This window comes from Wyeomyia smithii, chromosome 3 (genome assembly GCF_029784165.1).
Source record: "Wyeomyia smithii strain HCP4-BCI-WySm-NY-G18 chromosome 3, ASM2978416v1, whole genome shotgun sequence".
NCBI classification, from domain to species: Eukaryota; Metazoa; Arthropoda; class Insecta; order Diptera; family Culicidae; genus Wyeomyia; species Wyeomyia smithii.
The window spans coordinates 237,497,054-237,522,161 of NC_073696.1; the positions used below are offsets into that span (position 1 = coordinate 237,497,054).

Consider the following 25,108-nt stretch of genomic DNA (forward strand, 5'->3'; position numbering starts at 1 on the left):
TATCTGGTATCGGTTTAGACCAAGAGACATTACCAATGCCTTTGGGGCCGCGCACAGGTGTGCATAGTTTATTTCAATGTTGCACAAAATTGTTCATATTCACTTATTTGAGACCGATTTCCACAATTTAATATTATTGGAGCCACGCATATTAGACTACACGATGTGGATCTGATTTAAACCAATAATCCATGAGAAGGCCAGTTCCGAGTATCAGAAACGCAGAAACGCACTTCGATAAACGTGGTTCTTTCAAAGGTATTCTTTGCGTAGCCATTAGATTGTTCAAGATATTTATTGACCGAACGAAACCTACTTTGATTTGCGACACGCTTATATCAAAGCAATTGGTGAACAATCTCCGGCTTAACGGACATCCCGAGACCGACTTTATTTCTAAATCTCTACTATTTGACGGAATCGAACGACGCTGCGCGCAGAGCTCGCTAATTACGGGAATATCTTTGTTGTCGAACACCGCGATCCTATGCGAATGACGCGCGCCAAAATCATATACCATCCGAAGCATCAAAGTAATATTAATCCTGAATAGCTTCAAGAAAGCAAGCGTATATTTTCAATGTACTTTCTAGGACTAAAATTTCATAATTCTTGATTTAGAATTCTCTTGAAGAAAAGTGAAAAAAAAAAGCGCGAATTTGGCGAGTATGTAGTGATAAAATTGAGCATTGATAAAATCGCAAAAACACAGTACTTAATTTTTTTCCTAGAATCAGTTCAATTTATTCAGGTAGCTCTATAACAGACCAGACAATGTCCCAATTTCAACGATGTTCCATTGGACTCCGAAAGGAAGCTGTATGGTACTGTAGAATAGTGAGGTGCTAACGTACGCACGGGGCCAAAATACGCTTTGGCTTTTTTATAACATACGAACAAAATAAATTTCTAAAAAGGTATTAATTTACTGCGTTATATCGTCCGCTGATCACACAAAAGATTCCGCTTTATTGATGCGCAGTTAAGTGACGAGTTGTGTTTTTACCTGCTTTGAACTAATTTTATTAGTGTAAGGAATTACATTTCACCTATACTAAAACTACAGAAACTCTAAAATAACAAAACCTAAAAAACTCTTGTGTAGCTGTGGGATGTAGGATAGCAGGATGAATTTTTTTGGCCGAAAATCTTTTGGTTATTTCCATAGAAATTAAACCAGTTAAAAACTTGTAGTGGGGCAAAAGTTCGCAATAAGTTTCTGTAGTTGTAAAGGAAAACGATTTCAAAATAATTTTTATTTATTTATTTATTTATTTATTCTTCTTTGAAATTCATCCGACACAGGGTCCTAATGAATTGGTGGCTGGGAAAAGCCGCCTTGAAAAAGCAGTAGCGGATTTCAAAGCGGCGTAAAAACCCAGCATCTTGATAACAGGAAGATTACAAACATATGACAATACTTTTCAATATAATGATTTTAAACATACAAACAATAGTCAAACAAACAAACAGTAGTCAAGAGCAAAAAATAAAAATTTTGTCCATTTAAATTGTACTCCTCTGCGAGATGACGGATGGGTTCATGTAGGTCATAATTAGTACGTTGCGGAGGTAGCTGCAGGAGTCGCTGATGTCGCTGAGGGCGAGAGGGGCAGTGCAGTTGAAGTAACGACAGGATGTTGAGGCAATCATAGATGCCAGTTAGGATTTTATGTGCAGTTTCAACAATGATGTCCTTCCGTAGCCGTTCTAATGGTGTTATGCCAACCAGCGCACAGAGATCCTCATAGGGCGGAAGCATGTCAGGATTTCTCCAAGGCAGGGTGCGGCAAATCCTTCGGACGAAAAGCTTTTGTACACGTTCGATGCGTTGGGCTCAAAACTCGTGATATGGGTCCCACACGGCACAGGCGGACTCCAAAATGGAGCGTACCAGTGAACAATAGAGGGTTCTCATGGTACCAGGATCATCAAATTCCTTACCAATTCTCATAACTAGGCCAATTTATAAATAGTGAAAACAGCAGAGGTCCTAAAATGCTGCCTTGGGGCACTCCAGAATTGCTACAGAACCAGCTAGATTGCGACGTACCCAGTTTATCGGCAGTTTTGCGACCATAATAATGATAATTTAGACATGAACTACCAAATTATAACTAGTGATAAAAATGATCTTCAAAGAAAAAAATACTATTTTAAGAGAGCCCCTCCGACACTTGCCGCTTTTGCAACGCAGAACCTGAGAGCTCAGTGCATATGCTCTGCTTTTGCTCTATGGAGGTTCAACTTCTCCGGAAATTACCTCTCAACTTCATACCAGGTATGTACCAATCCAAAAACGGTCACTGGTTTTATCAACCGTGTTGTAGGGTAACAGGGGTATTTTGGCCAGCTTTGGGAAGTGTTCGCACAGTTCATTAAAAACAAACACAATTTTTCAACATAAATACCTACCCTATTATACCATTGTTAAAAGCTAAGTGTCTATTTTAATATACACCGTTCAACAATGCAATATATTGAAAAATATCCTAGAAATATCAAAATTTTTACGAAGTACTAAAAACATATTTTGGTCCATCAAATTTTTACTTTGGCCCACCTGTATATCCACAGACGTGTATGGAAATAGTTCGGACTAATTATATTTAAGATCATCATCGGTATTTTTAGAGCAAAAATAGTGGGTTTGAGGAGAACATCCTTCTGCTGTGAATTTTTGTAAATTTTAGGCATCTAAAAATGATATGATTTGGCTTATAGCGGTTTAACAGACATTCTCATCCAATTTCATATCGTTAAATGTGATAAATTCAAAGTAATTACTTGTAAATTGTCACAAGCTGCTTCTTTGTTCACGTGAAACGGCCGAACGGTAAACAAAGAGATGTCAAAACTTGGCATGGCCAAAATATGTTCGCTGCAGAAAGAGGCAAACATATTTCGGACATGCGTATAACCACTTTTTCAACTTTTTCCAACATTTTAAAGTATACAAACTGTTTCTATGACATTCTATTGATGTTACTAAAACATCGAATTGTTTCAAAAGCATACATATGTGTTGCAATAGCTTCCGGACGTTGACTTGTATATTACCACTTCCTCTTGTCTTTGGGTTGACTCAGCCATGACTTCGAATATGTATGAACTAATTCCAAAAAAACACTACCTAGAGCCAGTTTTTCGCCGAAAATTATAGTGTAGTATGATTCTTAGGTGTGTTATTCAATGTTGCATGCATAATTTTCTAATATTAATTGAGTTTATCAGATAAAATGCGTAAATTGTTACCGGTTGGGCCAAAATATGCATGTGGGCCAAAATACCCCCGTTACCCTACTGAATTGGGGAACAGGTTTGCAATCAACAAGCTCAACTCCATCAAGTGGAATTCTCATGCTATAAACAAAATTCGAAAAACTATAGTAATACGTTCCTAAGACAAAAGGTTCATGTACAACTTAGTAACGAAACCGAGTTTTATGATAGTTTTTTTGCAATAGTTCTGTTGCGTAAACAGTTAGATTCGTACTTTTGCCACTCACTACTCAAATGTTACAAAAGATTTTCGCTTGATAGTCTTTATAATGATTCTCTTTAATATTACTGAGCTGCCGGTAACCGCAAGTCAGTCCCATCTGTAAAAATATGTAATCGAGAAAACAACTTCGAAAGATATTTTATTCACGCTCAGATATTACTTATATAACATGAAATATTTTGACAATATTCATGCTAAAAAATAGTTTGCATACTAGCCTGCACTTATTACGTTGTAAAAACCACTGAAATTATTGATTTAATGATTAAAAACTTAAGTGTGACTGACTTGTCGTTACATTCTCATCGAAGAGAAAAGTAACCACAAGTCAGTCACATTGCCATGTTGATGCTATAGTGCTTGTCGACGTGTTGTTATTCTTTGTCGTGGAAATCCGTCAATCCTTCGCAGTTCGGAAGTGTATATTCATGTGAACAGTTCCAAAAATGTCGATGTTGGAAAATCTCATGATGTACGGAACCGATGAAAGCTCATCCGGTGAGGATTCGGATGAAGAAACTGCAGCCGGGACTGCAGCTGGTTCATTCGACAACAAATGTCAAGATGATCAAAATCTGTTTGAGGTTCGAGCATCACCTTTGGCGATATTTTGGAACGATTTCCTAGATTCTGATGAAAGCTTTTTCGATACTGAAGATTTTCCGGATAGATCCATGAAGAAGCGAACCAAGAAAAAAAAGTTGGACTTGAACTCATATTAGCAGGAAATTACTGCACATAAATTCATCACCATTTCAAACTTAAAAATAATCCCGATAATTGATAATTGTTACTAGATAACTTATTTTCATATAAACGGTCATATCAAACTTCTCTACTCCACTCCCCATCCATTTTATTTTTTTTAATTGGGACTGACTTTCGGTTATTTTGCCTCTGGGACTGACTTGCGGTTACTTTTCATAATGGGACAATTCGACTTGGTATTGAATTCTTTTGTTGAACAAACCACTATTTATTATCGGTACATCTGAAAATACCCTCAATGATAGGCCAAAATCCGATGCTAACTCAAAATTGACAAAATTACAGATGGGGCTGACTTGCGGTTACCGGCAGTGAGTACCTACATTAATCAACTCTTTCAAAATAATATATGTGGAAATACATTTTTCATTGGAACATTTCTCAACAACGATGTCCTTCACGGTAAACGACTGTAATAAAAAGTTTCAACAGCATATAATGTCCAAGAAATTGCGACAGATCACCATAGGTTTGCCTAATGAGTCATCGTGACACGGACTTAAATGTTTCTGTTCTTGTTTGCAGTTCTCAGCTAGGTAGAAATGCCATCGCGACAGTCACACTTACGATTACGTAATTGCCGCACTTGGAGCGCAATAAAAGAACAATTAAGACGCAGTCATCTAGACGAGCGATAAACGTTAGTAGATTACTGTGCCTGCAGATTTATTAACTTATGAGGAAGGAGTCAGCTTATGAGGAAAGAGAATTTTATGTGTTTGTTAAATTGTTCCGCAGTTGTAAACTGTTTCTAAATTTACTCTATTTTGTGTATAATCCCCAGCTTGGCGTGTACATCAACTGACTATCGTCGTGTCCTTAAACTCGGTCGAAGGTTTTCTAGGCGTGACAAACGTTGACACCGCAGCTAGCTGGCATTGCATAAGGAATGGTTAGTAAAGGATAGAGAAAACCGGGCAACAAGTAATTTTGCCGCCGGTCGTTGGTTGCGACCAAGGGAATGGTATGGTAGCCTCCAAGCGTTACGAACATCTATTTCTGTACCGTTTGTCCCAAAACTACTTCTCTGCTGTCACAGTTTGCTTCACTTTGCTTTGGGACACAATTAATGTACTAAATATCACTTACAATATCACATACCATGTGAAAACCTTAAGAAATTGCTCACAACTGTCTGATTTGCTATTAATAATTGCAGTCAACATTTAGCCGGTTTGCCCGAATCAACATAACATAAGGGTAAACTGCCTATTTTTCGGGTGCCAGTGCCAGTGATGTTGGTAACGCGTCAAATGTATGGTAGCTGACAGCGATGCCATTCCCGTGGTTGCGACACTGTGACAGGAACTCAGCTGCACCTCAAGAGTAGCCACTAGAACGAACGGATATCTTTTGTTTCCTTTATGGTCCAATTTTCGATGACCGACTGTGATAAACTCCAACGCCCTCGACGAGGGTATCCTTTACCGTTTTGTTTACGCCCACAACGGCCATTGTCGGTCATTGATATGGAAAATTTATGTCATTCTACTATCGTCGGGTAGTGAGCGAGAAGATACTGGAATGGAACTCAACATTTGTTCTGCGAATCGGGGGCCGATTGATCCGCTGGTGTGTGAGTTGGGGAACGTTTCTTTTTTACTGTTTGTGTCTAGTCAGTTTCGATGTTAAATGAACGAAGCACGACAGGACATTTCCTGTGCACACGTACAGTCACACTCATCACAGCAGGACAGTTTCCGGTGACCTATTTATTGGGGGCCTTTTCCGACATAATTCCTATCGAGGAAATGAAATAGCCGCAGCAGGAAATGACCAGCAGCGGTTTGATGGAGGAATGTTGTTCGAGTTTAACTATTATTCGGATTTATGACGACCGACGATGTAGTGAAAAGTTGGGTTGAGTGTGTGAGTTTTGAGCCAGTATGTTTATATTCCACAACCGATGAAAGGGCTCAGTCTGATATATTAGGACGTATGAATAAACGTTTGGCCTGCTTCTCCAGTAACGTTTGTTCATATGACCTTTTACGTATCAGAAACTTTTTGATTTGATTTTAATAGCTGTAACATGGGAAAACCACTAAAGAAAGTACTAGTTGGACTTCCTAATGTCGTTATGCTTTACTCATGCTATGACTAATATGGAAAAATATGTCTTCTGCGCGTTATTATTAAATGGCGTTCTGCTTCTGAGGGATTCCAAGCAAACTTTTCTATAGAGTTATAGAGATGGCCACATCTGTTAAAATTACAAGTATGCAAAGCTGCTCAAATCACCGATTTTGCCTAGCCTTAGAATCACTGAAATCTGAAAGGGCTGCACGAATTGAAATGAGATCCTTTCTTTTATACACCCTGTTTTGAATTAACATACTGAAATACCTCGAATAGTTCGATGTTTCTAAATGAAGTATGTTACCAGACAGGAGAAAATGTCCCGAAAGGGAATCGAATCATATTTCACTGCGTCGTAGTAGATAACTCGAAACTAAGGGACAACAACAACCCAGCTAACCACCGAAGGTGTGATGGCTCACTGGCGGTGGCGGGTGGCATTTGTAGTGGTTCGACCACATTTAAGTAAGTAGGTAAAGGTAGTACATACACACTTCAAATACAGGTTTCTCTGTTTGCTTGTCCCATTCCCCCTGAAACCATCCGTGGCTATGCACTTGAAATGCATGGCACAAAACACGCTTATTAGATGTACGAACACAAAACATGGCATGGCAAGTCTCAAACTGACCGGTTATGAGTTGCCTTCTTTGCGTGTTTTTTTTCCTGCTTACGTTTTCATTCATTTGGCCGCCCGTGTTTGGCTGCGACTACAACTACGGCTATAGTTTCTTTGCAACCGCGTGCACTTCTAACCTAAAGACGACGACGACGACGACGAACATCGCACACACCACACGAACTGCATCGACTTCTGCTGCACGTCGGTGGATCAGTCAGCTGGCATAAACTGCTGGCATCAGCTAGCGGCTTATGTAACATTTGATTTCCAACTTTGTCAAACTTACTCTCGTTCCAGTTGCGTTTAGTGCGGTAATTTCGACTCGGCTATTGCGGTTTTGCCATCTCTGGTGGAGGGTTGGCAAGCTACCGAGTGGCAGGGTCGAACTCAAGAGCGGGTTTCAATTATAAAGTGAATTTTAATTTATTGAATTGAAACTGAAATATGTATTCCACCATACAACAAGAGTTATTTTTATACCAAAAGCTGTAGGACGGGACAAGGCACCCCCGAAGGCCTTAGGGCAGGTTAGTTTAGCATATATCTTCTTGAAAAAATATGAAAAAACTAATTGATTATCATATAAAAACAGTTTAATCCATTAAGTAAATTACAATTTTCTCATGAAAATAACAAATCAACTACGGACGCGCTACACATGTAAGGAAACAATAAACAAAAGAAGCTTTTCTTGATATTTAGGGAGCATTTGATAATGCATCTTACCACTCAATTCAAACAGCAATAGAAAGGGTTTGGTGATCCAAAACGACGACATCATCTACACAAGCAAAATTTGATACTTCACCTCATTCGACTTCATCGAGTGGTTCAACTAGAGGCGGAAAAAAGCACCCTTAGACTGAATTGGATTTTCAAAAAAAAAAATTCAATAAAAAGTAACGAGGGTTGGGCAAGAATGAAACCAAACTCCCCACAGAACAATAGCAACAGAACCAGAAGTTCGAAAAGGTAAAGTTTGCTTTTACTCAGACGGTTCTAAAACGAATGATTCCGCGAGATTCATAGGTTCATGAATCAATAAATTCTTCCCCATGGGAGACTGACTAACTTTCAGTGGAGTAGAATGTGCGGATATGTTTCTGGGAGGAAGTTACCAGTTGCATTTTCTGCGATAGTCAGGCTTAAAGAACTGATTGTTTCCTTCGCCTCTCTAAACTAGGGTGAGTCTCACCGAGCGCTTTAAAAGCTGAAATTTTAAATTGGAACAAGCGACGATCAAAGCAAATTGGGATGTCATAAGCGGACTACGACAATCGAAATAATTCATAGATTCAAATCACGGGAAGAACCCAGCGCTTCTTAGGATTAATGAGAAAGACCTGAGGACATTCACAAATCGACTCACATGGCGATATCCGCTCAGTGTCATCTTAAGAAGCTAGGCAAATTTGATGATGATACATGTCACCTTTGCAGCATCGAAGGTTTAATCCTAATCCTAATCCTAATCCTATACCTATTCTGCGCATGCTGAGTATTGATACACCGCAGGGCAAAAGTTCTAGTGAGGTAAAAGGCACAAAAAAGACTTAATACGGAGTGCGTTGCTAAAAACACTGACACTGCTAAAAAGGGTTTTTGATGGCAAATGATGCCAAATATTATTAAGTTACATTCCAAAAAGACCCGTTTGAAAATCCACAAATACTTGAGCTTGAACTTAAGCTTGATGACCACACATTTCGTAGTTGCTGCTCTGTGATCGATCTGAGCTAGTGAAGTTGCACAAGGAACCACGTCTATTGCCCTCTTCAGTGTACAACAATTCAGTAGCTACCGCTTTTGATGAATCGATAACGGCGCCGGACATGTCCTTACGAACGTAAGTGTGGGGGAAGATGTTGTAATAAAGGAGATGTAGCAGTTGGTGTTGTCGGAGACAGAGTTAACCTCTGCATCTCTACGACTGCGACGGAAAGGAAGGGTTGTGTCAGTGTGGTAAGTGACAGAGTCGAACAATGTTGCGCGCGAAGTGGATTCATTGCGAAGACGAAAGATTAGTATCTTTCTTGACATAGTCCTACTTTAAAAACATTTTATTTTTAGACGGTTGCATTTCTGCAGTTTTTTCAGAAACAATATATGAACCATTTTATTTCTAGACCGCTGCATTCCTGCAGTTATTCTAGAAACCACTTCTGTTTGGAAAACATTCATGAAACTCCGTATTTCAATCTATTTGGCGAGTTACATGCCTTGTTATTCATTAACTCTTTTTTTAAATATAACTTACTCATTTGTGATAAGGTTGAGTTGGATTAAAATAAATAAAATTCTAGAAACAATCCAAAATTATGTTTTTTTTATTAATAACTATAATTCATAATTATAATTGCTTTAGCTAACCTACAACATACAAAGATAGGTTAGGTAACGGATACGTCTGACACGCTCAAACTTAGCTAGGAAACCTGAATTGATCCAACGATGGAGTGATCTGACCTTTCTTGTATAATTGATTTCACTGGTCTCTCATCTGAGGGATTGGCGTATGTAGCGTGTATTACATTACGTGACCGATTAACTCTAATTTAATACGTATGAAACATCTATTAAGGAGCAAAATATTCCATTAAATGGTTGAAATTGCGGATAGCATTTTATTGTGACTATAGAAACAATTAAAACAAGATAGGTCCATTAGGTACACAGTCGCATGCTAACAAAAATAGATTTATCACGTAAAATTATTAGGAAACTTAAATTAAATGATCATGTTGTCAAGTTTCACTTTATATAAATTTACAGTTTAGAAAATAAAAAGTTTAAAAGTGGGAACTGAAATGTGTGTGTATTTCAAGTTGAAATTTACAATATATAGAAAATGCCTAAATATAGATATAGAAATATAGGAAGATATGCAACTCTTGGTACATCGACCCTACATCTTCAACTCCGAAAAACGGGGAGCTAGAGCTTGACGACCGCACATTTCGTAGTTGTTCCTCCGTGATTCATCTGAGCTAGTGAAGTTGCACAAGGAACCACGTGTATGGCTACCTGGGATTGTTTTCCATCTTCGGTGTACAATAATCCAGTAGCTACCGCTTTGTGTAGATCTATAACGGCGGCGGCCACCTCCTGACGATCGTTAGGATAAGGAAAGATATTGTAAGAAAAGAAGTGTAACAATCGTTGTTGTCGGAGACCGAGTTTAGCTCTGCATCTCCACAACTGCGACGGAAAGGTAGGGTTGTGTCACCGTGGTACGTAACGGAATCAAACGATGTTGCGCGCGACGTTAACTTATTACTAAGGCGAGCGATCAGTATCACTTTTTCCGAACACCTCAAGTCTATGCAAGCGACGCGTGCGGAATCACTCTAAGCTTCCAGATGTTTAAATGTTTGAATATTACGAATCATGAACACTTGACGAGGCAAACGCACCTTGGTAGATGTGGCTCTTTGTAATATATAAATTGCGTAATCGCGATACTATGCGATCGAACGAAGCCTCCTCCGATTTGCTTACATCAAAGCAACGAATGAGCAGTTTTTTGCTGAGATAGTTTTTTTTAAATGAAATTTAATTTCTACGACTGCGGCGGAGCTTCAACTCCGAAAAAGCGAGCAATCATATAAAAGTATTAAAGTATTATTATTTTGAAAAAAAAAATTAACAAGTGCAAATACAATTCAATTCAAAATTATTATCATTCAACCAACGTGCACGTGCGCTTCTCATACACAGATATCGCAAAAATGTTCCAAATGTTGCCTTTACACCCCGCATCTTCATCGTTACCACGTGCTTAATCGTTTCATCAATCATCCAACTATTCCCATGGAAAAGATGGTCTCTTTTTCATGCATAAAAACAGCACAGGCATGCGCCTCGCGATAATTTTCAATCTAGCTTCTGAAACAGCAGGAGTTCTTAATATCGCCCCGATCAGAAGAGCATAACTAAAAACTTCAAAAATCTATATACACGAGACACAAATAACATATTTTGATACGAATTTGTATTTTTCCATATGCTTTTGACATCATTAATTAATCTGAACGAAATACCATAACAAACCCTGAAATGAAGTTGTTCTGAACCAAATCTACGAATATTTCGTCTCTATCAAACCATGTTATTAGTAACAATGGTTGTTATCAACCTGTTTTATATGGTATTAGAAAGCTTATAAGTTACTAACAAAGTTTGATATGGGTTTGATAGTAGAATAATTTTTGTTATAATTTCTGTTATTTAAACACCTAACGGGATCGAATTGAAAACACAGCCTGATAGGTATTTTGCATAACAAACTAACAGCATCTGTTTCATTTTTGTTTTGTCCTTCTGATCGGGATCCAAAAGTACATACAACTATACAACTTTTTCAAGTTCCGTCATTCTCGCTTCTGCGTTTAGGAAAATGGTCGTTTTTTTCTCTAAGGCAATTAAAACGACCAGCTTCCGATGTTTCTGCTCCAGAAGCCAGATTAGAAATGAACGCGCGCCGCATGTCTGTACAGCTTTAATGCATGAAAAGAAACTTGAGACTATGTTCCCCCACTAACATTTCAATTGAGAAAAGAGAAAGTGAGCGTCAAATTTCATTTTTGTGGTTGATTTTTTCCGGTTAAATTCTTCTGCGGCAGAAGACAGTTTCCGATTGTAGAAAAGACAAAGGTGATGGGGGTTGCTGTTAAAGCAGCAGAAAAAGTGTTTATTTACTAGTAACCGAAACGAAATTCGGTTTTTGTTTAATGATTGGGGGTAATAGTTCCAATACAAACACTGTCCTTCTCGGGACAAACAAATCTACAATTGAAAATTTAATGAATTTTACCCTTTTGGTTATACACGTTATGAAAAGACGAGCCCAGCCGACCATGCCAACACGCCGCATCGATCGACCACAGCAACCGATGCGCCAGGGAATTGATGAGCCAGGAGAAACCAGCGTAGCAACAGCCAGGGTAACTACATCGAGACGACCAACGCCAACTTGCCCCATCGATCGGACGCAACGATCGATGCACCGTAGAAATGATGAGCCAGGAAGAATCCAGCGTAGCAACAACCCAGGAAGGCAACGTAGACACGACCAACGAGTACCAACGTGGAGGACCCATCGAACGATATTGGTTGTGCTGACTAGGTAGATTTAGTTAATAAAAGGTTTAGCGATAGGAATATCGAGTCAGTCTTAAGCGTGCGTTCTATTGTAATCGGTCTTAAACGTGAATAAATATTTTTTTTATAATACTCGTAACCATTCGAGCATTACTTACACATAGTAGTAGGCATAGACAGGTTTTTTACGCGAATTTTTAAAATACTACGGTTTATTTTACACGGATTTTTGAATTAACGCGGTTTTTTTTGTACGCGATACCGCGCTGAATAAATGTCGCGAAATTTCGAAATCACGCGGGTTGGGAACCAAAAACGTCTAAGTGTTTATTGAGGAAAAGACTTAGGTGGCATCAATTAATTACGTGATACACATAGGAGGGAGGGGGAATCCTTGAACGTTACGAATTGTTAAATAGGGTAGGGGGGAGTTAAGATCAGCGTTACGTAACAAAAAATCTCTGGATAGACTCTACAAAAACGAGCATTTTTATTAAGCAAATTTTTCTACAGCGTTACGTAATTTTTACGTTACGCGTTACGCTTTGTTACATATGGGGAGTAGAGGTCCAAAAATTGAGTTTTTGCGTTACGTAATTCATGGATGTATCCTTAGTCAAAGAAAAAAAAAACTCTCCGCCCTCCGATAGATCCGGAATGACCGTCGAAGAGGACAATTTTAAATACTAGTCGTAAATGGCTCGGGTTTTTTTAAAGCTTTTCTTTATGGTTTACTTTACGCGGATTTTTGAATTAAAGCGGTTTTTACGCAGATTTTCGAATTACGCTTTTTTTTCACACGGCTTTTTCCACAAGGTATGTATCCCCCGCGTGAAAAAATGCCTGACTGTATGGACCAAATTGACATGAGCTTGAAGAAAGTTTCTTTTGTGATGATAATAGCTCGAGCTCTGGCACACTGTCCTCTACAGGACAGAAGCATTGAAAATTAAAAAGTTGATTTTCTCCTTTCTATGATATATGCCGTTATGGCCAAAATGCTGAAATGCTCACAAGCTTGTAGAAAAGTGCTCTGATAACTATATGGTGGTGATACCTCGAGGATTGGTACATTGTCTGTGCAGCTCGGCGAAATTTTTAACAAATGTCGGCAATATATTTCGACGAACATTCAGCAAATTATCTATCTACCGTAAACCAGCAGGTATTATATTTCGTTTGCCGAAGTTCGTGAAAATTCTGCCGAAAACTTGTAGAACATTTCGCTGAATTTATCAGCTTTTGAGTTCTCGGCAATAAAATCTATGTGTGCTCTAGAGGATAAAACTCAATTTATGATATAACGAGAAATGAACGACGCCAAAATTTCCGTTCGCCATGAGGGGGTAGAGGAAAGTTGAGTGCTAAATATGTCGTTACAATAAGACCTAATAATATTAAAGCGGTGATGAAATTGAAACCAATGACTTTTTGAAGCAACAATAAGGGACGTGGTAATTTTAGATTTCTACCCTCTTGCTAACTCTGTTGTGTGTTAATGAATGATAGTTCCTCGTTGTTCTACGTCAATAATGCGGTTGTGTGTAAGATATAACCTTCTACTTTTTTAAAAACTATCCAGGTGGTAAAACTCGTAAAACGCGTAAAAGGCCATTAATACTATTTTCTTCGTATTCAGTTCCAATTTTTTACACTGTTACTTAACCATTATGTTTGAAAAAAAATCAAAAATTTTGTGTAGTAAGGGAGGGAGGATGTTTAGAGTTCTGCAATTTCAGGAGGGGAGTCATAATCAACGTTATTTATCGTTACATAACGTTACATAAATTGTGTACGAAGTCACGACGGGTTTTTAGGAATCTGCTACCTTCTGAGCTCAGAAATATACAATCCTTAAATAGATTCCGTCGTGAATGTACAGCATGCTTCTAATAATGGGAGAAGTTAAAAAAATTCGTTATTATTAGAAACTTAAATTATTCTGCTATAAAATATCGATTTGTAGTACATTCAAAGAGTTATCCCTAGACTACAATGTTTGTAAACAAATAAATAATATAATTTCTAGAATCTCAGAGATTACGTAACCGATTTGAATAAAATTATTGTGAAAAGAACGGGCTACGTCGAGAACACTTAAATAAAGAAATTCATGAAAATTGAACTTGTGGTTCGAAAGTTACGGATAGTAATGTGATAAAAACCGTTTTTAGCATATTTTTCGAAATATGTAAAATACCTTAAAAGTGACAGTTACTTTCTATTATAATTTGAAAAGTACTAAAATACATTCTAAATGCAACTAAAGTCATTAAAACTGGAACCTTATGTCAAATGCATTTTTCACTTAAGTGTATGACTGTAAAAAATAAATTGAAGAGAAAAATTAAAAACCATTAATTTCAACCTTTGTATAGATATATTGGTACTTTACTTATACTTTATTGCTTTTTACATCACTTTTCTCATCTATAACTCCGAATATCACTTCAAGTCTGTGTATATATAAACAGAAGGTCAAGTTCCGAATCGGAATGTAGCACCCAGGCTTTGCTTTGCTTTATCACTTCAAATATTCAATGTCTTATTAAAATCTCACCAATAATCTTAGAATACGCAGAGCACAGTGGGTGGTCTTTGCCTATTTTACAGTTAGAATCTTTTTTAGAAATCGGAAGTCGCCATCTTGAATTTCAAAATGGCGTCTTCGGTCGAATTTCGGCCTAGCTGTTGGAAATACCTGTAATAAAAAGTATTTGTCCATTATAGGTTGATTCTGAGGAATCATAATTTGCCTTGAAATACAAAATGGCGTTTAAATGTGATTCCCGGTCTCTGTACACCATCCTGGTTCCCGTATTACGCATATTGTATGGCAATATGCGTATATGGTTGTATTATAGAAACCGAAAGTTGTCGAAATAACTGCAGCGCGATGTTTATCAAAAGTAAGCTTTCGGTCAAGAATAACTCCAAGATCAGTTACGCAATCTACTCTACGCAGCACTTCTCCATCGACAGTATAGTTGAAAATGATTGGTGTTTGAGTGCGATGAAATGTTATCACTTCACATTTTGCAGTACTTATAATCAGAGAGTTCAGTTTACACCACGTCACAAATGTATTTAAAAGTGATTGCAAACGATAACAATCCTCGTTGTTGCGAATCGTCAAGTATATTTTCAAATCATCGGCGTAAACTAATCTGCAACCGATCCCAAGAGTATCAGCGACATCGTTGAAGAAAATAATGAAGAGAAGCGGCCCAAGGTTACTACCTTGTGGTACACCAGACTTATTTGTGAACGCAGACGATACACCGGATCCCAGCTTGACTTGTAAAATTCTATCACGCAGGAACGATTCAAGCCACTTAACGAACCGAGATGAGGCACCAAGACGGGAGATTTTGTTTAACAATGTTTTATGGTCGATTCGGTCAAAAGCAGCCTTGAGGTCCGTGTAAATGACATCGACTTGTACTTTACGTTCGAGTTCTGAAATGCAATGCGACGTGAAATGCATGAGATTTGTTGTCACAGATCGTCCGGGGAGAAAACCATGCTGGTCCGAAGAAACTCTTCGTCGAATCAATTTCGATGAAGTTCACGTTAATTTTGGAAAAAAGTTCACATTTGTCATACGTGAAAATACAAACGATTGTAGCAACGTGCTTTGTAAAGTTTTCTTTTAAATTTTGCTTTCCAGTTGTACATTTACGATGCAGGCAAAATTCCCAGACTGTTCTAAAAGCACACATATAATGAAACCGCAGCAAATGCAAGCAGCTTATTAAGAATCGTTTTGCTTTCCTATGTTAAATTAAAAGCATCGATAGCCAGTAGACGACTGCTTGAACGCCGCTCCACGTCCAAAACATGACTTGCATAAATCGTTTTTTTTTTCAATTAGAATATAATATTGAAGTTAATCTCGAACACCATTAAGCGTACCTTCGCAATTACAGCCCTGAACCCTGGGTATTGCTGATGCTTCTGTAATGACTTATTACACAATTTACAATCCGGTTTCGTTCTGCTGTCCGCTATTGGCGATGTAGCGGTTGAAAGGAATTTTGATCATTTCCTGACCCGGTAGGCAATCCCCCCCGGTTTAGCATCATCAGCATCATAGTCATCAACGTCACGTATCAAATCCAACCATAACCAGCCGAATCGTCGCCTCCGACTTGAAGCGAACCTTGACCAACACCAGTAACACTTCAGGGTTCGCCGAAACGAGCTCGACAGCCACAGGTTATAGTATCTAGTGCTGCGTTACTATGCACCGAACTTCACACGATAATCGCATAATTACGTTAATTGCCCTGAAACACACACCGGTATCTTACTATGCGGGTATTTAAAATTTGCTCACTTGTTTTCGTTTCGTTGTTCCTTCGCCCGGTTCTCCGCTAAGCCGGTTTAGTTTAGCTTGCTAAAGGGAATGCGTGGCAGCCGCGTACGCACTTGAACTCATTTTGTCTGGTAACACAGTTTTGCTGTTTTTCTGTTTGTTTACACCGAAAAACTAATGCACAATCGTTTTACCATCGCAACTATTATGCCTGATCGTATCGTTTCGGTGCTAGCCGGAAAGGGAAATTCGGTGGCAACAATCAACAAAACCAGTCAAATGGATCGTAATTCAACAGCAGCAGCAGATGGGATTTGCAGGCACAACAGTAACGCACGATTATTTTTCCTGGTGGCGATGTCGTAACCCAAAAGGGGTGGTAGCCGAGAGAAACGAAAAAACCGAGACCAACTCAAAAGAACTGAACCGACAGCCACAGCGGTGACTTTGGCTACACGACACGGCGGTGACGGTGACGATGACGACGACGACGTTCGCGACGGTCCACGTCGAACGGCATTCAGCAGCGAACTGGCAGCTGGCAGCGGCTGAGAGCGTGCATGAATGAAAACAACGCGCGACTCCATTCGGAATACACGGAAAATATGAGCGCTGTCTGGAGAGAAACAGGCCGCAACTCCGCTACGGGGGAGGTTGCGCGCGAGTACCTCCGTCTATGCACTAAATTGTTCGCCGAGTGGAGCTGTAGGCTAGTAGACCAACGATGGACGGACCTGCGAAAGAGAGCGAAGGTCCCGCGCGGTCAGCGTCGTCGTCGTCGTCGTGATGATGACAGTAGGTACCATATACTTGATACCTCGTAACCCTCACGTCAGTGGAGCAAATTGCTGGAATTTCTACAGCCGAAGTGAGTCGACAACTTGGCTGTTTGTTCCGATGTGACTAATGGCGCCGAAGAGGTTTGTCAACAACGGTTGTGAGATTTTTATGAATATGGAACTTTTTAAGATTTTTTTTTCAAGGCAAGGAATGTTAAAAAAAAAAATATTTTTTAACAGTAAATTGTTTTCTTTTCAGACTAATTGAACAAAGCCAAAACTTTTTAGACGTACCCAAAGCTTCATCCAAATTTATAATGCTCGTGTCTATGCAGTTCGTCATTTGATGTGGAATTTCACGAAATCTCTAAACCCCGTCTAGAGTATTGCTCATACTCTACTTTAATGCTTAAATTTGGCTACAACAACAAAAACTAGTTGAGGATAGCCTATGGCGACTTGAGAGCACGCTACGTTAGGCGTCGTGACTTTTGAGTTAGGATATACTTCATGATACCTTTGTGGTGTCATTCCGGTGCTGATGTTTCTCATGTGAGCTCTAATGTTTTTGCTAACGACGCAGTAAAAGGGAACCGCAGGTCATAATACAATTCATTAGACTAACGATTGTTTACTTTATGAACTTTATATGTTAAAACTGCTGCTAATCAATAAAAAACCTAACCTTGGAAGAAATTCGGAAGGACTGATTTTAAAAAAATCACATTTTGGTGTTAAATCAATTGTATTTAGTGTAGGACCTTAAATTCAATTTTTATAATATTTTTGAATGGAATTCAAGAGAATCCCCTAAAATTCATCCTTTGACAACATTTCTCTATCCCTCGTCCTTATTTCGTAAATGCACAAAAGACACTGAGTAATTTACACTCGATAAATATCAATTTATTGTGAAAGAACGTTCTCTGAATTAAGATTTTGTAGAAAAAGAATATGCTCATTTAAGGACAACCGTGTTAATGCTTCATGCTTCCAAAAATCATAGGATGGGTTTGCAGACTCGTCTATAGCAGAAGCAGCCAAAACGAAGCACTAAACAGACTGAATCCGTGAATCCAAAGGCGAGTAAGCTTTATGCAAACTCTAGATCAAGAAATCGTAGTGTGTTATTATGAATGACAAAACACAGACTAACAGACATAACACGTCGACCAAATTTTTAATAAAACCATCGTTTGGATGATTCCAGTACTTTACGTTAGTAACACTAGCACTGTCTGCTGTCGTGTTCGCGCTGCGTCATGTATTTCGACATCAGCGCCAGCGTTACTGCATGTGTCAAATGGGGAACTACAAAATATGTATGAGATTCCATGACAGTGCCCCAAACGACGTTTTCGCGCGATGACTGTTATTCGATTGAAAATTTGAAATGAACGTTTTTTTTGTGGCGATGGAGCTAGGTTCCAGTGTTGCTAGGTCCATTTCTGTTAGTCTGTGGACAAAATCTACATTAAATTAGACTATGAGACTCTACCAAGACCGAATTTTTATACCGCATTAAAGGAAATTTTTGCCCCTAATTAGTGGAAGCTGTCCTGAAGTTCGCCCTATCGAAACTTTATGGGATTTGAAAAAGGCGAATCTGATAAAGCATATAAAGCCAACGGACAATATTGAGAAATTTAAGGAAGGTTATCAAACTTTCGTTACATTTCGGGTTTTGAGCGTTTATATATCAGTCATTTCTTTTCAGAATATCGAGGTTTTGGCATCAACCGATCAGAAATTCTTTCACGGTTAAATTCATGTACCAAAAATAACCTATTGTTGAGGATACACTATTGAACCGCACGCCATCGAATTAAATTTCTCATTCGTTCGTATGTATGGATTGCTATACCACGTGTGTGGGTAGCTATAGCGGGTGTTTATCGAAGATTTAGTATTTTCTCGTTAATTCATTAACATGCTCGAACGAACATATTTGTAAATTCGCCTTTACAGCAGCGATTTAAACTTCTTCAGCCAGCCTTTGTTCATCGAAAAAAAATTATTGCCGATGAATGAATAACACTTATTTGCTAGAAACTTCATTTAGATCAAAACAGGTTCTTTAAAGTAAAAGGAGCACCATAAATTATCGGCAAAGTTTTCCTAATGAGCACACATTCAATCTTCGTTTTTGTTTCTCGGAACGCGATTTTGTTTTTTTTTCTCGCACACAGAGAAAAAACAAACTAGTCTCTATCGTGGAAAATATCAAACCATTTGGAAATGCTCTAAATCATAGTTGAAGAAGTTAATATATTTTCCTGTCACTTGCCAAAAATTTTATAACAACTACGCAAAAAGCGTGAAGTTGAGTTCTTGCTTTTTAAAGTTATTGAAATAAACGTAATTTCTGAAAGTGGAATCCAACTGGACAAACATCTTCATCGGTAGGCAGTCGAAACGTTTCATCACTCTGAACGTTTCTATGACTCGTAAAATACTGGATCTTTCAAAAAAAGATCTAGGCACGTATACTGGTTTAATAACAGGGCATTGTCCGAGCCGTTATCATTTGAAGGTTATGGAAAACTTCAAAAAAACATGAATCATACATGTCTAGTATGTGGCATGGAAAAAGAAGACTCGGAGCACCTGTTATGCCGATGTCCGGCAATTTTTATCAAAAGATATAAGTTCCGCGAGAGAGGTCTTCTGGAACCCTCTGAAATCTGGAGAACAAATCCCAGTACGGTTGTGCGCTTTATACGAAGTATAATACCGGACTGGACTAATGCTATTGGCCAGACTATAACGACCACTTCCAATAGTGATACGTTATCCTGACTAAGCAAAATTAAAAAGGGGGAATATGTCACAAAATAGCAAAAAATTGGTCGCAGTGATGAAAATACCCAACACGGAAAAAAAACGTAATTTCTTAAAATACATAAAGTTAAACGCTGGGTTGGAGCTAAGGTTTTTCTGAAGTGATGCATTCTTTTAGTATATATTATTATTTATAACGCTTTAACGTCTCCGCATTTAAAAATGCACTGTTAGGTAAAATTTAAAATAAAAAAAATACTAGAGTTACAATTCCGTCTACTGTTTGTTTCAATGGACTATGAAAATACCGTAGTCCAACGTCAAGCGGTCTTGTCTTGGATACCACCCTCCTACTTTTATATTTATCAAAATTATACCTTCTGACGGCTCTGGCAACCGACAAATCACTGTTGAGTTGGGATTGTCTCAATCAAGCTGGATTAACAACAAATTTGGTGTTCCTCAGGGCAGTATTCTTGGACCACTGCTTTTGTCTTTGTGCATTAATAATGTTACTATAGTTCTACCACCTAGCACACGAGTATTGTACGAAGATCATACACGAATTTTTCAAATTATTGAGAACGGCATTTTATCCCGAATATTCACCAAACGGTTCTTAAAACTGTCCAATGTCGTGTGTTTTACTTCATCCACCTTTCCTAATGACGCGTTGTAGATAGTACTCTTTATTAATTGTCAAGCCCCACAGTGGGGCCGTTTTGAACAAGATGGTCAAAAGTCGTTTCTCACTTTTCCTTACATTTTTGGGGTTTGGTGTCTTAGAACGAGTTGTTTAGAACACTGATTTAAATTATCTGACATTTTCATTTAATTGATTACATAGTGCAACAATTTTTTTGTCTTGGCTTCTATGTATGATTTTTGGATGAAGTTTGATGCGAAAATAAATTACTCCGAGTTCAACATATTTCAACTTAAGGGGCAACAATGGCGCCATTTCGAATTTTTGAGAAATCGGAAATTTTTGATGTTTTTCGACGCCATTTTGTTTTAAGACCAAATATCAAAATTCTAAGAATTTGTCCACTTATTAACATCTTCTTACCCATCTTCAAAAAAACAGATCTTAAATCGGACAAAAACTGAGCTCAAAGTGGTGATTCTACGAAACCGGTTTTGACATGGTTTTAGTATATTTCACAAAGCAAAATAATATCGAGTATGTCTGAGCATCAATGGTAATGCGCTAATATCTAAAAATGTTAGTCAAATCATATCTTATATTAAGTAAAAAAGTCTCAGAAATCGAATGGTAGGTGTCGGATCTACGTAAAATGTCAGCAATATGTCGATTTTGCCCCAATTCCCCTACAATACAAAAATAGGTTTATCTCGACGTTAAATTAACTTATTTGAAATCTGTTCAATGTATTATCAAGAGTGTAAGCGATACTCAAAGATACAATTACAATTTGTCTTCACATGATCCTCTCCTTTTTGCGGGGAGGGAGTCGAAACTTTCTGATTTCTCAAAAATTCAAAATGGGGCCATTGTTGCCCCTTAATTTGAAATATGTTCAACCTAGGGGAAATTCAGTTTTGCATCAAAACACACAAAAAAAATTGTATATAGAAACCATGGCAGAAAAAAAAATCAATTTTTGTTGCACTGTGTTATTAAGCTAGTATTACACTCAGAAAAGACTAGATTTTCTTCTTCTTGATCGAGGCGTGTGTGGAGCATAGAGCAATTGAGAAGGTTGATCGATATTGGTCTTAGGGGAAACTACATCTCCCAGTAGTTTAATTGGCCAAAAGCCCATGCCGGGGACATCGGAGATTGCGGGTTCGTGTCCTGTCTGGACGGGGGAATTTTTGATTTCTAAATCAATATCACACCCTCAGCCCGGGTTTATTATTAGCATCCTCGAAAAAATAACATACATTGCCTACTTTATAACTTAAAATGTAAGGCAGGCATTAGATGAAGCAAACATTTACTATTTTTGGTACGGCTTATATTTTGTGCAAATTAAATTCGTACCATAAATAGCAAATATTTGCTTTGTCTAATACCTGCTTAAGTCATAGGACAAAAAATGTAATTAGTTCATGAAGTTGAAGTAGCAGAATAGCAGAGACAACTTTCCTCTGTTGGATATGCTCCCCAAAACATCACTCCCCAAACCATGAGGCCGAGCGTTGTCATGCAGCAGAATCACTTTGGGGCCATCCACATACCACGTGGACAGATTTTTAATGATTATTAACCCCCCCCCCCCCCTGGGGACAAATGCCCATTTAAATTCTTTTTTTTTTTTTTGTAACGACGGTGGACAATCCACAACCCCCCCCCCCCCCCCAAGCTGTCCACGTGGTATGTGGATGGCCCCTTTTTTGTATTGTGGCCGCTTTACGCACAGTGCGAAATTGAAGTCGACACCGTTCCCTAGTGATAGTTTCGTTCGGTTTTAACCGCTCTTAATAAAGAGCACCAAGCACGTCCTATCAAATACACAGCATCATTCCGCGTCGAACACTCGACAGAAACGGACGTGCAAACTAGTCGTTCTATTACAATCCGGTCCGTGTGTACGAATAGCCAAACAAAAGAGTGTATTATTCGCGCTAAAGGCCAACTAGATTGTGAGTTGTGTCGCTACGTTCTGTACCCGGCTCGCAACTTTGGCTGTATTGGTGCAAAATACCAGCTGCAGTTTTGATCTTTGCACAGTGAATGGATCTTTCTAATTCAAGGCCATCATTTGACAGTCGAGTCGTGTCGCTGTGCTGAGTGATCTCACACCCGGCTCACTGCTGGTGGCTGTATTGGTGCTGCTGTACTGGTGCTGCTGGCTGCTTTGGGTGCAGCTTCGAACGATCGGACAACCACTGCTGGAAGGAAGAAGTAAATAGGTACGTGTTCTTGTCGGCGCTAGTGCGCTAGTGCGCTACATTTAGCGCGATGGATATAGATCCCTCGCCTCCCGTGCCACCATCCCCGAACCCCCCTGACCCTGACCCTTCTGTTACCCCCTCCCCTGTTCATTCTCCAGTCCCCCCTCGCCCCAGGCTTTACCCGGACGGATCTCAACAGGGCAGCTATACTGTTTATTTTCGTCCAAAGGCAGTGAATTCAAAGCGATTAAACATACTGCAAATTTCTAAAGACCTGACGAAGGGGTACAAGGCCGTGACCGAAATTTCCAAGGTCCGACCTAACAAGCTCCGTGTCGTGGTCAGTGATCTGGCACAGGCCAATGCTATCACTTGCTCTGAGCTCTTCACACGCGAGTATCGCGTTTACATACCCGCACGAGACATGGAGATCGACGGTGTCATAACCGATTCGAGTCTGTCTGTCGAGTGTATCCTAAAAAGCGCAACCGGTTGCTTCAAAAATACCGAAACACAGGCGAAGATTTTGGATTGTAAGCAATTGCGGTCCATGTCTCTCGTCGGCGGTAAAAAAGTTTACACTCCGTCAGACTCGTTTCGCGTTACGTTTGCCGGATCTGCACTCCCTAGCCACGTCTCGATCGACCGGGTTCGTCTGCCTGTGCGATTGTATGTACCCCGTGTTATGAATTGCACCAATTGCAAGCAGTTAGGCCACACAGCCGCCTACTGCTGCAATAAGGCACGATGTAGCAAGTGTGGGGAGACTCATGCGGAAGATTCTTGCAGTGTTAATGCTGAAAAATGTATTCACTGTGAGGAAAACCAGCATGAGCTCTCCACATGCCCGGTGTACATGCAGCGCAGAGATAAAATCAAGCGGTCACTTAAGGAGCGTTAAAAGCTTTCTAATGCTGAGATGCTGAAGACGACCGTGACCACTTCTACCATAACATCGAACCCCTTTGATCTGTTGTCCTCTGATGAAACCGATTCTGACGATTCATCAGCGGGAACATCTTATGCCAATCCTGGGGAGTCTAGGAAGAGGAAAAATGTTTCTTCTCCTAAACTTCCCCGTAAAGGTCCTAAGATTTCCCAAAGTGTAATGAAAAGTACGAACAAACCAAACAGTGCTGCGGAAAAACCGAAGCAAACTCCTCCTGGGCTTGCAAATTTAAAGTCCCAGAAGGAGTTCCCAGCACTGCCAGGAACATCTAAAACCCCAGTTGTTCCTTTTGCACATCCAGTTGATGAAACGAACTCTGGATTAGTGAAATTTTCTGACATTGTGGACTGGATTTTTGAAACTTTCAATGTACCCGATCCAATTAAAATTTTTCTTACAGCATTCCTCCCAACAGTTAGATCATTTTTGAAGCAGTTGACTGCCCAATGGCCCCTCCTTGCAGCGATTGTATCCTTCGATGCCTAATTCAACTGCGTATATGAAGGATTCTATCTCTGTCTTACAGTGGAATTGTAGAAGTATTTTACCAAAAATTGATTTGTTTAAAGTTTTGATCAATAAAAACAAATGCGATGCATTTTCCCTTTGTGAAACTTGGTTTACTTCGAATATTGATCTCAACTTCCATGATTTTAATATTATTCGCCTCGATCGAGACACCCCATATGGAGGAGTACTTTTAGGGATTAAGAAGTGCTATTCTTTCTATCGTATTAACCTCCCCTCGATTCCAGGCGTCGAAGTTGTCGCATGTCAAATGATAATACAAGGTAAAGAGCTTTGTATTGCCTCAATATATATTCCTCCCACAGGTTGGGCAACGGCTGCTCTTTGATTTAATAGAACTTCTTCCCTCGCCACGTTTGATTTTGGGAGACTTCAACTCTCATGGTGTGGCTTGGGGTTCCCCTTACAATGATAACCGCTCCTCTTTAATCTATAACCTTTGCGATGACTTCGACATGGCTATTTTGAACTCCGGTGAGCAAAGAAACGCGGATATTGGCGTCGGTTCGTGAACGAGACGTCGAGGGAGACATCGATGAGCACTCTTTGGAACACAGCCCGAAGAATGCGGAATCGCGTAACGGTCAATGAAAGCGAGGAGTTCTCAAGTCGGTGTATATTTGATTTTGCCAGGAAAGTATGTCCGGACTCTGTTCCTGCGCAGAACATTGTTCGCGATGCGTCTCCGGGCCACGACGCGGTAGAATCACCTTTTACGATGGCAGAATTTTGAGTTGCCCTCCTGTCCTGTAACAATAACGCGCCTGGGTTAGATAGAATCAAATTCAACTTGTTGAAGAATCTACCCGGCAATGCC

At 39.3% G+C, this 25,108-nt stretch overlaps 1 protein-coding gene across 2 annotated transcripts in view; it reads right to left on the reverse strand.

Moving 5' to 3' along the window:
• LOC129726381 (phospholipid-transporting ATPase ID) overlaps positions 1–16,932 on the reverse strand; it is a 106,783-nt gene extending 89,851 nt beyond the window's left edge. The window contains exon 1 of one of the 2 annotated variants that reach the window (XM_055683007.1): positions 16,414–16,932. The gene's annotated coding sequence lies outside the window, so the exon portion shown is untranslated. Of the gene's footprint in view, positions 1–15,989 lie in introns of both variants that reach the window. The other variant, XM_055683006.1, reaches the window with a different exon arrangement.
• Between the last annotated feature and the right edge of the window lie 8,176 nt (positions 16,933–25,108).